This window comes from Parasteatoda tepidariorum, chromosome 3 (assembly GCF_982258835.1).
Source record: "Parasteatoda tepidariorum strain Cologne lab strain chromosome 3, Ptep-v5.0, whole genome shotgun sequence".
Classification (NCBI taxonomy): domain Eukaryota; kingdom Metazoa; phylum Arthropoda; class Arachnida; order Araneae; family Theridiidae; genus Parasteatoda; species Parasteatoda tepidariorum.
In genome coordinates, this window is record NC_141757.1 from 749,740 (window position 1) to 763,281 (window position 13,542).

General features: G+C 32.9%; 1 long non-coding RNA gene across 1 annotated transcript; it reads right to left on the bottom strand.

Moving 5' to 3' along the window:
* Positions 1-1,832: 1,832 nt before the first annotated feature.
* LOC147812689 (uncharacterized) lies at positions 1,833-3,726 on the bottom strand. The gene is made up of 2 exons (XR_015432310.1): positions 2,729-3,726; positions 1,833-2,643 (listed from the first exon to the last, which is right to left on the bottom strand). It is a non-coding gene; the product is annotated as an uncharacterized LOC147812689 (long non-coding RNA).
* Positions 3,727-13,542: the final 9,816 nt, after the last annotated feature.

Below are 13,542 nucleotides of genomic sequence, written 5' to 3' on the forward strand. Positions count from 1 at the left end.
CTCTTTTTCAAAAAGTGACCATTTATCTTTGATTAATCTAAACTAAGTCGAACTAAATAAAATAAATATATTAACAAGCATTAGACGATTTGAATAGAGAAAATGGGATAGTGGACGTAATAATTTTTAAATTTTTGTTCAGTTATTAAATTTTTTTTTAAATATATGCAATCTATTCCATTATCCAAATTATTTTCTTACACTGTTATCATTGCGCTTTTAATTCAAGAGAACTGTTTTTGATTATGTTATTCTGCTCTACATTTTAAGATAAAGTTATTTAGAAAGGTGGTCTAATCTTATTAACCGTTTTACAATTATTTTTGTGCAAACATTAATATACTGTTATAAATTACAGTTAAAGAAGTCTGTTGGAGCTATTTAGAACTGTTAGAAATCTATTAAGAACTTAACGATCAGTTTCCTGTGCAATAAGAAACAAATAAAAGTAATTTTTAATATATCTGCCTGTTGAGTGAGCGAAAATATTAAAGTACGATTGTGAGCTCAAATTCGTTTGAACAATATAATGTTATAACACTATAAATGTTATTTTAAAAAAAAATGAAAAATTGCTTCTCTATTCACCAATATATATTCTAAATATTTATAATACTAATAGATAATATTTGGACGTGTGAAGTGGAGGCACAAGCGTAAGCAAACAGAATTCTTTTATGTTAATTCATATATGTTAAGTGAATAATTTTATCTCAAGTAGAAAAACTATTTTCTGCAAAAGAAACCATTATTGCGAAGAAATCATCGGGGTTGGTAAGCGGCAGCGAGTTTAGCCCCTAATACTTAAATATAGTTAAATATTGTTAGCTATTGAAGTCATTCTTTTGAACAATTAATATTTGTACTCAGTTTTCGAAAATCCGATCACTTGAACGAAAAGTTACAACTTGAAATAGTTTATTTTGCGCGCTGTACGACATTGAAGCAGATACTACAGAAATACTTTTCGCTGATATATTCTCTTCGAATCTGAAAAAAGTAACATTAATTTATTGAAGTTTAATTATATTCCCTTATTGGGAAATTTCAAAGTTAACTTTTATCAAGCCTAGGAAAATATAGAATCGACCACAAACTAATAAAAAACTAACTCAAAAACTAAATTGCAAGTATAACATTTTTATTTATAATTAATATACTACAAAACACAGAAATAGAATCTGTAGACTATATAAAAAGTCTTACACAAATTACAAAATTGAGTTATTTCAACAAACCAATAGAACAAAATTTAGTACAATGTCAGACACACAATATCAGAATTATACAATACTGCCCAACACAATACTACACCGTATCAAAATTTGCTACCAATTGGCTAAATTTGAAGTAGCTAACTATATATATATATAAAAACACTTTTATTACAACTTTTCTAGTTTTTCTCACATCTATAACCGTAGAGTACATAAATACGTAGTAATTACACTTTTAAATTTTACAAAAGTTTGCTAAAATTTATTTTGGTTCAAATATTTTAGTTTCGAACAGATATATATTACAGTTAATAAAATGGCTAAGTTTGAAAATCTTTGCTGAAAGAACAAAGACAGTAAAAGCTTTGGTGACTGACTTACTAAATGTATAAAATCCCTAGTTCATCTGAAAGTTTAGTCGATTATTTTAGATTGAATACATATTCTGCGAGATCAATTAGATTTGCCAACACATCCATAAAAAATTTAAATGAGTGCCCATGTTACCAGATATACTTTTGATAAAACTGAAGAAATGGTTTGTATACACTGCTGGTAGATTATTCCCACCAATTACTCCTAATATTACTGCTGTTATCCATGGTCCGGTCCCACTTTAAAACCTCATTCTGTAGACACAAAAGTTTTTCTCTACTTTATTCTAACAGTAAAAAACACACATTACATTTAACAACACTTTTTATTTACGTATAGGCTCTGGAAATACATAAACTTGGAAGTATTTAACAGAATTATATTTAACAGCTTTTCTTTAAAAAAACAAATTTTCTACATTAATTTTTATCGCCCGCTCCTTCAACAAAAAATGTTACAGTCAGTATGTCAACTATGTATGAAATTAATACAACCGCCTAGAGTTTAACGTTTTATAAGTAAGCAACAATTTATAGAAAGTTTTGGATGTCATTGCAGGTGTTGGAGCCACGTAAATTTCCATTCCCTGAAACTTGGTTAACAGTTTATTTTATGTGCAGTAATATGTGCCATCAAATAAATTTATTGTACAACCGGGCTTAGACGGCAGACTCATTTCTGGGTTTACAACTACTACTGTTCATCTCCATAAACTTGCACCATGGAACCCAATCCAGAAGACCAGGAAACTCTTGGACCAAACAAGCCTTCAAGGAGGAATTTTTGTAGCAACTAACCCGCATTTGCGTTACATGGAGAGGAAAACCTGGAAAACCTCCCACGGTTAGCCCGACGGTATAGAGATTTTAACCCACAATCCGTCTACACTCAGGATATTTTATGTCAGCACTGTGGTCTGTGCCGGTAGAATAATTTGCCTGCACCATCCGGGGATTGGAACTTGAGATACCTCATCGGGAGGGCACCCATGAATCAGTTCTTAATTTCATTTGCAAACAAGATGTCCTTAGGATTTCGCTGACACATGAATCTGCAAAATTGCAAAGATTCAGTCTGAGAAAAATTAAACTTTTTGTTTTAAATAGAGAGAGAGAAGAGAAAAATCGTGGTCTCACCAACTATTGAAAAGTTTTCTTGGTGTGAGAAGCCATCTTAAAATAGCGCAGTTTTTCCATAGACTCTTCTAATGCTTTTATTCGAAGCTGTGCAGTTTTAGTTCCCCGAGGCTTGTTCAACACCAGCATTTCAAGAAGACAGTCCATCCTGAAAAATACAAGACACAAAAGCAGTACCTATGCACATATCGAAACCAATGAGGTAGAATAATCCAACATTCTAAACCGAAAAAAAGTTATTAAACAATAGTAATAATGCACTTGCTATATTTAACATTCATTTCGCAGTGTATGAGTACAATTTAAAGTTAATCACAGAAGACTGTACAGAACTTTATATAATTATCACTAATAGTTATGAATGTTTAAAAGAGTAACGTAAAAAATATGCTTTTAAACTATATTCCAAAGTAGTGATACTAAAAAAGGCTTTTAGTTAACTCTTTAGCAATATGTAAACAAGAGTCGTGATGGCTCAGGTGATAGATCGTTCGCCTTCCAATGCCTCAATTCTCCCCAAATCCTTAAAACTATTCTTCAAAGACTGACATTTTAAAGAAATTTCGACATACCTCAGATTTTTTAACCCTATGTGAGCACAAGTTTAAAAAATTTAGTGATTTTCATCGTAAATATTTTTGAGCTAGATTTTCAAATGAATAATTTCGGAAACAAAAAAATTATTCGTACAGATAGATCTCAAGGCTTTCAAAGTTATTCTTAAGAATTAGATTAAAGCTTAGTTCAAATTTCGAATAATACCATTGTTAACATTTTAGAAATGCACCATTCTATCACTTAACTAATTTTACCCAGCAGCTATGTTTTTGCCCTTTTAACCAGAAAATATTATAGATTTAAAAAATTTCAAGCACTATAAACGTTCTCTTTCTAAGATAAAACGTTAGCTGGGTGATTTTTCAGGGCACGCACTGGCAACCTTTAGTTACAGTACAGGACCTTACTCTATCCCACCTCAGCGTTTTAAATTATCTAAAATTTTCCTGCTCTATTTAACAGTCAAATATATGCAGCTGTAAGCGCCAGAGTTCTTCAGAGACTTAGGGTCACGGACATGCGGGCTAGCATCGCAGTCCAAGACCACCCAGTTCTTTTGACACCCCGGTTCTTACGGCAACGTAGTCGAAAGAACGGAAAAGTTCCAAAACGGCTGAACAAGTGTGACACTCGAAGAGGGAGCAGAACGGCCGTCTACCACTCCCGATTCGGATTTCACACTTTTTCAATGCATTGAAAATTTCCGTTTCATAACACGTTCATCTGTGTTTTAAAACGAATGAGCCACGTATTTGCCAAAAGTCGGCAATTTGGTTCAATGAATCAGGCGAAAGCGTAGGACCAAAAAATCTTCCTCGTGAACGTTTATAGTGTTAAGAATCCATAATGCTTAAAAAGTTTATGTTTTGCATAACGTTTTTAAAGATATCCACTATTTAATATACAGACATAAGAAGGCTCTGCTATCAGTGTGACCTTCATTGAAAAGTTACGGACAACTATGTATAAACTTAATACGACCCTAAAGACGTTAACATTATCTTAAGCCCCGGTATCCACGATGCCATAGAGTCCAGACGGGGAATTGATAACTCTTTTCCATAGAACAATCTATTTAGCATTCATTCTTGATCCAGCACCGCTGCGTGTAGGCAGATCTCGCCGTCCATGATATCGATGTTAACATTTAATTAAAAAAAAGGAAATAAGTTTGAGTTTCATTATTAAACTAATGTTTTTGTCCTTCCTTGCTCCACAAACTCTTACAGAAAAATTGCGCAACCGGCATTGAACAACAGACCCATTTCTGGATTTATGACTATTATTGCTCACCTCCGTAGCCTTGCACACTTAAACACAAACCAGAAGACAAGGGAACTCCAGGAGGACTTTCAATATAATTAACTGCATTTGTGTTTCATGGAGAGGAAAACCATCAAAACTTTTTACGGTTAGGCAGACAGTAAAGCGATTTTTAACCCATGATCCGTCTACCACTCGGGATATTTTACGTCAGCACCGAGGTCAGTGCAAGCCGGATGCGGAATACGTATCGATCAGCCATCGCTGAAATTCGAACCCGGTTCAACTCATGGGAAGGCGAACACTGTCCACTGAGCCATCAGGGCTCTGCATTCATTTTAGGCAAATTTCGAAGTTTTCAGTAGCTAAATAATTCTATTACCTAGCCACCTGTTGCTTTTGTTTATACTTTAAGTTGCCTCTTACCCTCCCTCCCTCAATTACAGGTTAAAATATGTTATTTTCGTTCTCAATTTTTGAACTGTCTAGATTTTGATTTCACAGGAAAAACAGGGTGCAACTTGTACAAAAATCAACTTAAAATTTTGATTTTTTACACTAGAGTAAAACCTTAAAAAACATCTTTGTTTGATAATTTTTAATTAATTTTTAAAATTTACATTTCACCTTTTTTTGCTTTTTGCATCACAATCCCTTAAGTTATTACTGTGGGCCACCTCATTCGGAGCTTCGGCAAAACTTGAACCACCTCATTCGGAGTTTGGGCAAAACTTGAACCACCTCATTCGGAGCTTCGGCAAAACTTGAACCACCTCATTCGGAGCTTCGGCAAAACTTGAACCACCTCATTCGGAGCTTCGGCAAAACTTGAACCACCTCATTCGGAGTTTGGGCAAAACTTGAACCACCTCATTCGGAGCTTCGGCAAAACTTGAACCACCTCATTCGGAGCTTCGGCAAAACTTGAACCACCTCATTCGGAGCTTCGGCAAAACTTGAACCACCTCATTCGGAGTTTCGGCAAAACTTGAACCACCTCATTCGGAGCTTCGGCAAAACTTGAACCACCTCATTCGGAGCTTCGGCAAAACTTGAACCACCTCATTCGGAGCTTCGGCAAAACTTGAACCACCTCATTCGGAGCTTCGGCAAAACTTGAACCACCTCATTCGGAGCTTAGGCAAAACTTGAACCACCTCATTCGGAGCTTAGGCAAAACTTGAACAACCTCATTCGGAGCTTCGGCAAAACTTGAACCACCTCATTCGGAGTTTGGGCAAAACTTGAACCACCTCATTCGGAGCTTCGGCAAAACTTGAACCACCTCATTCGGAGCTTCGGCAAAACTTGAACCACCTCATTCGGAGCTTCGGCAAAACTTGAACCACCTCATTCGGAGTTTCGGCAAAACTTGAACCACCTCATTCGGAGCTTCGGCAAAACTTGAACCACCTCATTCGGAGCTTCGGCAAAACTTGAACCACCTCATTCGGAGCTTCGGCAAAACTTGAACCACCTCATTCGGAGCTTCGGCAAAACTTGAACCACCTCATTCGGAGCTTAGGCAAAACTTGAACCACCTCATTCGGAGCTTAGGCAAAACTTGAACAACCTCATTCGGAGCTTCGGCAAAACTTGAACCACCTCATTCGGAGCTTCGGCAAAACTTGAACCACCTCATTCGGAGCTTCGGCAAAACTTGAACAACCTCATTCGGAGCTTCGGCAAAACTTGAACAACCTCATTCGGAGCTTCGGCAAAACTTGAACAACCTCATTCGGAGCTTCAGCAAAACTTGAACAACCTCATTCGGAGCTAGGGCAAAACTTGAACCACCTCATTGAACCACCTCACCAGCTTGTTGAAACTTCAGCAGCAGCGAATCGAATAGTAAGACAATTCTGAAAAATACGAGACAAAAACAGTACCCACGCACAAAACAGAAGGATAAATTTAAAGCGATAATCTTATCCAATAATGCAGAATTTAAATATTTAAGAACAATATTATTTGATATAAAGTACACGATTTAAGTAAAAATGTGAGAATTTAATAGAAACCAAACAAATTTTAAAGATACAAATGTTTGCACAAACAATACTAAATCAGGACGCTAACATGCTGGAGTTTTTTCGTAGTTAACTAAACCAAAAAATAGGATGAAGTACCGTTTGTGATAAAATGGTTATAGTTAAAATTTGCTTTGTTTTTAGTTAATTTATCACATTTTTATTTAAATTGTTTACTTAAGACAATTTTAATTTTAGCGGCTTATAGCACTTTGCCATTTTGACTTTAATTAAACAAAAATGTTGACCATAATTTAATTTTAATACTTATTAGATAGAAATACAATAAGTTATTAAGTAAGTTAATATTAAGAGTTCACTTCCTCTAAAGAACATTCAACCAACATTCAGATCAGTACATTTTAAATAAAACCACTGGTTTATTTGATCGTACAGTTCGAAAACTTCACATGAAGTTTCTAACCAAAAGTTAAATACTTGGAAGTCTTTCAATGCATGAAAAGTAGAAAAGAAATTTACTTTTAAACGATATTCTAAGGTAATACTAAAAAAGAAGCTTGGTTAATTCATGTACATGTAAACAAGTTTTGAATATAAAATATTCAATTAGCTTTAAAAGTTGGAATTTTATACCAGCTTCAAATGCTTTCTATGTCTATTTTATTGTAAAGCGAGAAAAATGGCGTTTTAAATTATGAAATTTTTTTTTTGAGTTTTGATTTTCATCTACATTGTCTTTGTTATATACAGATGTCTCGGTTTTAACAAATATCAAGAGTGTAAACAAAAATATAGAATTCTATAGATTAGATCATTAAATTTAATAGAGTAGAAATTAAACGAACAGAAGTATATCAAAATTTAAAAATAGGTCTAAACAATTTGAATAATCTTTTTTCAAAAGATATAAAAATACTCCTGTAAAAAAACTGAAGTTTATATAAGATCTATTAAGAAACAGATTTAGTTTAAAGCTAGAAAATTACTTTAATTTTGTAACAAGCGAATGTCTTCCAATAATATGTTAAAAATTTAAATCTAGCAAGTTTTAAAATGAACTACACATTTTTATACTATGTTTCCCACCTTTGCACACATCATAAAACAAAAATGAGAAAGTGTTTTACTGAACATAATTTTTTCCTAACAGAACTGAAAAATTTTGATGGCTTATAATGGGTAAACATTAAAAAAATTAACTTTTATAAATATGAGACATACTAACAAAAATTGGATGCACTCTTTTGAAAAGGAACTTTTTTAAAGAACGCCACGAAATAGTGAGGTCTAACAAATGCAACTCATTGGCAAACTGAAATGTCACTTAACAAATCAGTAATTGACTTCAGCAAAAATTAAAAGTTTTAGTTCTGTTTCAACGTGAATCGTTAGTAAAATTCTTTGACTTCTTGTAAGTCAAGGACTAACGAATCTTTAGTTCGAGAAGGTATTCGATTCTTCTAAGTGCTTTGAAATCCTCATTAATGTAGTCAACCCACCTTATTGTCTTGTTCGGGTTCCAATTTGTTTAAAAGGGAGGTAATTTACGCCGCATTAGAGCTGCAGAATAGGTTATAATTACAGGTTAAAATATGTTATTTTCGTTCTCAATTTTTGAACTGTCTAGATTTTGATTTCACAGGAAAAACAGGGTGCTACTTGTACAAAAATCAACTTAAAATTTTGATTTTTTTACACTAGAGTAAAACCTTAAAAAGCATCTTTGTTTGATAATTTTTATACTTCATTTTTCTTTGAAGTTAAAATAAGCTGAAAACTCATGACGTCTGGCAAGCGTGATAACTTTTCTAAATCATTTCAAGACAGAAAAATCTTTGTTTATAACGAGTTCTAAAAACATTTATTAGCCTTCGGCTTTGGGGCAAAAATTCCCTTGGGGGAAAAAGCATTTCTGTTATTAAAATTAACAAAGTTACATGAAAGAATGGAAGATATTTTTACTTTTGTCTGATATTATGGAAAAATAACATTTCACCTTTTTTTGCTTTTTACATCACAATCCCTTAAGTTATTACTGTGGGCCGCCTCATTCGGAGCTTCGGCAAAACTTGAACCACCTCATTCGGAGCTTCGGCAAAACTTGAACCACCTCATTCGGAGCTTCGGCAAAACTTGAACCACCTCATTCGGAGCTTCGGCAAAACTTGAACCACCTCATTCGGAGCTTCGGCAAAACTTGAACCACCTCATTCGGAGCTTCGGCAAAACTTGAACCACCTCATTCGGAGCTTCGGCAAAACTTGAACCACCTCATTCGGAGCTTCGGCAAAACTTGAACCACCTCATTCGGAGCTTAGGCAAAACTTGAACCACCTCATTCGGAGCTTAGGCAAAACTTGAACCACCTCATTTGGAGCTTAGGCAAAACTTGAACCACCTCATTCGGAGCTTCGGCAAAACTTGAACCACCTCATTCGGAGCTTCGGCAAAACTTGAACCACCTCATTGAACCACCCTAAACTTGAACCACCTCACCAGCTTGTTGAAACTTCAGCAGCAGCGAATCGAATAGTAAGACAATTCTGAAAAATACGAGACAAAAACAGTACCCACGCACAAAACAGAAGGATAAATTTAAAGCGATAATCTTATCCAATAATGCAGAATTTAAATATTTAAGAACAATATTATTTGATATAAAGTACACGATTTAAATAAAAATGTGAGAATTTAATAAAAACCAAACAAATTTTGAAGATACAAATGTTTGCACAAACAATACTACATCAGGACGCTAACATGCTGGAGTTTTTTCGTAGTTAACTAAACCAAAAACTAGGATGAAGTACCGTTAGTGATAACATGCGTATAGTTAAAATTTGCTCTGTTTAGTTAATTTATCACATTTTTATTTAAATTGTTTACTTAAGACAATTTTAATTTTAGCTGTTTATAGCACTTTGCCATTTTGACTTGAATTAAACAAAAATGGTGACCGTAATTTAATTTTAATACTTATTAGATAGAAATGCAATAAGTTATTAAATAAGTTAATATTAAGAGTTCACTTCCTCTAGGAACATTCAGCCAACAGTACATTTTAAATAAAACCACTGGTTTATTTGATCGTACAGTTCGAAAACTTCACATGAAGTTTCTAACCAAAAGTTAAATACTTGGAAGTCTTTCAATGCATGAAAAGTAAAAAAGAAATTTACTTTTAAACGATATTCTAAGGTAATACTAAAAAATAAGCTTGGTTAAATTCATCTGTTATATACACATGTCTCGGTTTTAACAAATATCAAGAGTGTAAACAAAAATATAGAATTCCATAGATTAGATCATTAAATTTAATAGAGTAGAAATAAAAACAGAAGTATATCAAAATTTAAAAATAGGTCTAAACAATTTGAATAATCTTTTTTCAAAAGATATAAAAATACTCCTGTAAAAAACTGAAGTTTATATAAGATCTATTAAGAAACAGATTTAGTTTAAAGCTAGAAAATTACTTTAATTTTGCAACAAGCGAATGTCTTCCAATAATATGTTAAAAATTTAAATCTAGCAAGTTTTAAAATGAACTACACATTTTTATACTATGTTTCCCACCTTTGCACGCATCATAAAACAAAAATGAGAAAGTGTTTTACTGAACATAATTTTTTCCTAACAGAACTGAAAAATTTTGATGGCTTATAATGGGTAAACATTATCAAAAAGCTAGTATATTTTCAGATAATTTTGATATTGCCCGGGATTTTGAAATCTGTATAAGCGCAGGATAGAAGAGTTTTGGGCAATTTCAACTTTTAATATTTATATTTTCTAATATTAAACTAGATTTTCAAATTAAAAAATTTCGTAATTAAGAAAGAGTTGTCCGAACATATAAACCTGAAGCCTTTAAAAGCTAATCTTAAGAACCAGATTAAAGTTAAGCTCAAAATTGGAATAATAACATACATAATAATTTCAAAATGTCACATCCTATCCCATCTCTAATCTCATCTAACAATAAATATCCCTTTCAACCGGAAAATATTGTGACCGTCGAAATTAATGAATTCCAAGCACCTATAAACGTTCTTTTTTCTAAGGTTAAACGTTAGAGCACCGGGTGGTTTTTCAGGGCACGGATTGGCAACCTTTAGTTACAATCCAGGACCTTACTCTATCCCACCCCAGCCCTTTAAATTTTAACTAGAGTAGGTAAGCATAATTTAGATGATCTAACAGTCAAATATATGTAGCTGTAAGCGCCAGAGTTCTTCAGATACTTAGGGTCACGGACATGCGGGCTAGCATCGCAGTTCAGGACCACCCAGTTCTTTTGACACCCCGGTTCTTACGGCAACGTAGTCGAAAGAACGGAAAAGTTCCAAAACGGCTGAACAAGTGTGAAGCTCGAAGAGGGAGCAGAACGGCCGTCTACCACTCCCGATTCGGATTTCACACTTGTTCAATGCATTGAAAATTTCCGTTTCATAGCACGTTCATCTGTGTTTTAAAGCGAATGAGCCACGTATTTGCCAAAAGTCGGCAATTTGGTTCAATGAATCAGGCGAAAACGTAGGACCAAAAAATCTTCCTTGTGAACGTTTATAGTGTTAAGAATCCATAATGCTTAAAAAGTAACTTGTGCACTTGCTGCTCAAATAGTTATTAATTATCATCATGATATAAGATACAGACATAAGGAGGTAGGCACTTCTATTTACTGATCAATCAAAAATTGTAAGAGTAAAATATTGAAATAAGATTTTATATTTTATAACCGTCGTTGAATAGTAGACATAATTTTGGGTTTGCGACTACTATTATTCTGTCCCGTAACCTTTTAATTTTGAGTCCCATCCAGAAGAAAAAGGGACTCCTGGATCAAGTATTGGAGTATGTCCTTAAAATATACAAGTCTATTTTAATATTTTAACTCCTATATGAGTAATCATAATTGAATTTACTAGCATAGATAAATATCTACACTATTTAAGATCAAATTAAAAAAAAAAAAGATTTAATGTTTCTCAGGGGTGTTGAATAACTTTCCATAAGGACACAAACTAAAGACTGTCCCTCAAAATTTTCTGAGGAAAAGTGAACAGGAAGTTGATGGTATAGTGCAAGAAGAAAAAAACACATTTCCGTCTTCAAGTTTAATTAATTTACTCTCACTTACAGAAAAAAAGCTAATTTTTTTTTAAAAAATAATTATATTTCTTTCCAAGACGTCTCGATTAAAAAAAAAATGTTCTACTGTTAAAATTTTTCTTCTCCAGGATTTTTACATTGTCTTGGTAAATATTTTTATCACCAGGGATATTGCTTACATTAACATAATTCGTATAATTCTGACAGATACTATAAGGTGGGCTGTAATAAAAAGATGTATATTATTCCAATTCTTTAGGTCAGATCTGCTATATAATCTTTTCTAGAAGACAAACATGTAAATACAGCTCTGACACAGTTGCAATCCTAGCAGCTTGTCACTCAATTGTCTTAAGCGCCAAACCAAAAGCGAAACTATGTGATATATTACAAATTGTACATAAAATATACATTATAAACATTGCATTTAGCAGTGAGCTCAGTTTAAGAACAGCAAGAAAAAGTAAAGAAAAATATTTTGCTAAGAACCGATAATTACCAAATTTGAATTTTAAAAATCTAAAGATAACTGCTTTCGAATTTTATTGGACAGGATAATAAAAAAATCTTATAGTACATTGTTAATTTTTTTATACTTAACTGACATCACGACATTTATCACTGCTTTATATTCCTCGATTAACAAGTATCTGATTTTAACTATTTCATTATTTAAGTCTCCAAAACTAAAAATATATTATAAAGCAATCTCATAATTTCACCTTTAGATTTAATATTCAATGTTTTACATTTATAAAACCATGAATCAAATTTACTTCAGAATTGTAAAAATGTGCCAATGTCTGCAGTTAAAATTATGAAATTGTAAAACAGAATTTAACTTATCACGATTACTAAATTATCGTTTTACGATTATTATTTTAATTTTATTTTGCGAATCAAAGTAAAAGTTATTTCTACGAATTCGAGAAGAATCTTACTGTTGTCTATTATTTCATTGGTAAATGAACTTGAAAGAAATGCCTAAAGAAAAAAATTTAAAAAAAGTAGTAAATTTCTCATCTAAGATTGCAATCGGTTTCTGACCGAATCGTGGAAGGAAAATATTCCCTAACCACAAAGAAAACATTCCAAACCATTTCACTTTTAGATAATATAAATTTATACAATTTCATAAGAGAGAAACTTCCATTGTACGACTTACCATTACAATACATACTGACTTCTAAACACAGGTAATGTGGTTTCAAACACAAGTAAATATTTTGAACTTTTGTAGATCATTGATAAATAACTAAAAACTAATCTCAGTGGCACGACAGCCCATAGAGGGCCCAAGGCCTACTGTGCCCATCTCAGTCTTCTTGACCTTGGGCTCTGGGGTGCAGGAGCGCAGATGTTGATAAATATTTTAGTAAAATCAAAACCACTTTTAAACGAGATTATGGTACTACATTTTGAAGCAACCATTTAGTTATTTGTATTCATTAAGACAAATATGAGCGTTGACTTCAAATTAAACTCATGACTTCTGGCCCCTTAAATTTTTTGAAATTAATCTATGGCTACTTGTCTCTTTAAAAAAATTCAAATGACCTGCATGTTTTACCTAAGCATTTTTTACCCCCCCCCCCCCAAGAAAATTATGAAGTTCTCTAATTAAAATTTAAGAGCTCAATTTATACTGTAAAACATAATCAATTGTACCAGAACAAGAGCGTAAGGTTCTTAATTTTCGTTATAGTTTTAGGGACAAAATAATTTTTTGAAAACACATTAAACACATTTATTTAATTCTCAGATCAGAACCAAGTTAAGAAAATTCTTCACATCTTTAACTTGATTTTCGAAACTATTGCAATGGGCAATATTCAGTCCTTTAATTCCTGCCTTTAAGTAGAATTAAATTTTTAAAGCAGTATTCGT